Source organism: Glycine soja, chromosome 10 (assembly GCF_004193775.1).
Source record: "Glycine soja cultivar W05 chromosome 10, ASM419377v2, whole genome shotgun sequence".
Taxonomy (NCBI): domain Eukaryota; kingdom Viridiplantae; phylum Streptophyta; class Magnoliopsida; order Fabales; family Fabaceae; genus Glycine; species Glycine soja.
In genome coordinates, this window is record NC_041011.1 from 5,816,562 (window position 1) to 5,819,349 (window position 2,788).

At 31.3% G+C, this 2,788-nt stretch overlaps 1 long non-coding RNA gene across 2 annotated transcripts; it reads left to right on the top strand.

Annotated features, from left to right (window-relative positions):
* The first annotated feature begins 279 nt into the window (after positions 1–279).
* Positions 280–2,508, top strand: LOC114369730. Of its 2 annotated transcripts, XR_003657691.1 has the most exons (5): positions 280–573; positions 690–754; positions 908–966; positions 1,173–1,231; positions 2,426–2,505. It is a non-coding gene; the product is annotated as an uncharacterized LOC114369730 (long non-coding RNA). The 2 variants fall into 2 exon arrangements; XR_003657690.1 differs by having other exon boundaries at positions 690–966; positions 2,426–2,508.
* The last annotated feature ends 280 nt before the right edge of the window (positions 2,509–2,788 follow it).

Below are 2,788 nucleotides of genomic sequence, written 5' to 3' on the forward strand. Positions count from 1 at the left end.
CTGTCCAATAATAAACCCTCTTTTATGCTTCTTTGCTCATTGCCATGTGAAGGCTTTATCCTTTTCTGAAGGTTTGTGTTTTACAAGGCCCATTCTCTCTTCTTTGTGCCAGCTGTTGTAATTCCTTATTTCCATAACCACCAAGCCACGTGTCACTTTCTAATGGCCGGATTTCACCGCACCATTTAATTCTCCTTAATTCCAGAACTTTCTTCTCTCTCTTCCATTTCTCTTGCATCCGTCCAGATTCTTCCCCTCCTCTTTCTCTTCCTCAACTTCTTCTCTTTTCTTCTCTATCAATATTCAGTTTCCCCTTTTTTCTCTTCCTCAACTTCTTTTTTTTTCTTCTCCGCTTTTGTTTATCCTCCTTTATTCTTTTGCATCCATGCCATTTTTGTTTCTCCTCCTTTATTCTTTTGCGTCCGTCCATATTTTGTTTCACGTTAATATTCTATTTTTCCCTTTTTTGTCTAATTTTTTGTGGTTTGATTTTTAGGATAGTCTAACGACGGTGCTGAAGGTTACGAGGCTTTGCCCATGGAAGAGTTGGGATAGGCTACTAAAAGAATAAAGGTATTAAAGAATAAAGGTTCCATTTTTATCTATTTTTTCTCCTTTTTTTGCCTAATCTTTTGTGGTCTGATTTTTTGTGGTTTGATTTTTGGGACATGCTAACGGTGGTGTTGAAGGTTACGGCACTTTTTCCATGGAAGGGTTGCAACAATAGGACTCGAGGTTACTGTTCTTTTTCGAGGTTACGACACTTTGCCCATACAAAAGTTTAAATTTTTTTGTGTTCCTGAGCTTTCTCCAACGTGCTCATTGCTTCATATGCCCAACTTTTTGTGTTTTCGTCCTTTTTTGGTGGTGTAATGGTTCAATATATTTTTTGGTATGTTGTATGCAGAGAAGTTGGAAGAACACATTAAAGCTGTCATTTTTATCTCAAAAACTCCATGACTACAGGTTGGAAAACACAAAAGCTTAAATTTTTTTGGTGTTCTGCCTTTATTTTGTTTTCTGACTTCTCGCAATAGAAAAGTTTTAATTTTTTTTGTGTTACCGAACCTTTTTCACTATGCTCATTGCTTCCTATACCCAGCTTTTTGTGTTTTCGTCCTTTTTTGGTGGTGTAATGGTTCAATATTTTTTTTTTTGCATGTTGTATGCAGAGAAGGTGGAAGAACACATTAAAGTTGCGACTTTTGTCCCAAAAACTTCATCAGTACAGGTTCGTAAACACAAAAGCTTAAATTGTTTTGGGTGTTCTGCCTTTATTTTGTTTTCTACATGAGTACAGGTTTGTAACGACAGTGCTGAAGGTGTTGAAGAATAAATGTGTCATTTTTTTTCTTTTTCCTAATTTAATTTTTAAAAAAATTAATCTTCTGCCATTTTTGCTACAAGAGTTTTGCTGATTTCTTTTTGTTTCTGTTCTATTTTTTTCGTTTATTTTTTTAAAAATGATGTTCTGCCATTTTTGCTACAAGAGTTGTTGCTGATTTTTTGCAACCATATGATTCACAGAGCAGTGTTAAAGAATAAATGTTTCATTTTTATCTATTTTTTCCCCTTTTTTTTCTAATTTTTTGTGGTATGATTTTGTGGTTTGATTTTTGGGACAAGGTGTTGAAGAATAAAGGTGTTATTTTTTCCTTTTTTTCCTAATTTCTTTTTTTAAAAAAATTATCTTCTGTCATTTTTTCTACAAGAGTTATGATTTTGTGGTTTGATTTTTGAGATAGGCTAACGATAGTGCTGAAGGTGTCGAAGAATAAAGGTGTCATTTTCTCCTTTTTTTCCCGATTTCCTTTTTTAAAAAAAATTATCTTCTTTCATTTTTGCTATGAGTGGTGTCTTTTTGTTTCTCTTCTATTCTTTTTCGTTTTTTAAAAAAATAATCTTCTACCATTTTTGCTAGAAGAGTTATTGCTGATTTTTTGCAACAATATGATTCAAAGGGCGGTGTTGATGAATAAAAGTTTTATTTTTATCTATTTGTTGCCTATTTCTTTTTTACATGGCGGTGTTGATGAATAAAGGTTTCATTTTTATCTAATTTTTGTTCGTTTCTTTTTGTCTAATTTTTTGTGGTATGATTTTGTGTTGTCTGATTTTTGGGACTGGCTAACGAAGGGGCTGATTGTGTTCAAGAATAAAGGTGTCATTTTTATATTTTCCCCCTTTTTTATTAAATTATCTTCTGTCATTTTTGCTGTAAGAGTTATTGCTGATTTATTTTTGCTACTAAAGTGATAATGGCGATGCTAAAGACTTTTTCAAGGCAGAGTTACTATATTTTTATGGTATTTCCATTTTTATGGTGTCTGATTTTTGTGGTATTTTGTTAAATCATTGTCATCAAAGTTGATACTTTCCCTTTGGAATACTAATATCTATTATATATTTCATTTGTTTTGTCTAGATGTTGTGAGCAATCTGCAGAATTGCAACTATGGGGTAAGGATGTGTGGGTAACGCTACCCAGTGCTTTTTTTTATTTAATTATTATTATTATTATTATTATTATTATTATTATTATTATTATTATTATTTAAATTTGTATTTTAATTTGATACTTTCCATCAAAAAATGTTTGAATGTCAATATGTGGACCTGGAAGTCATTTTTATTGTACCCATGTGATCAAAGACATTTTCACAAAGTTTATATATTTTTATGATACCGAGTGTTTTTTTTTTTTGTTATCAATTCATTAACAAAATTTTGTATATTTGGATTTTATCAGTTGTGATTTTCTTTATTAAATTTATGTTTTTCTTGCAAT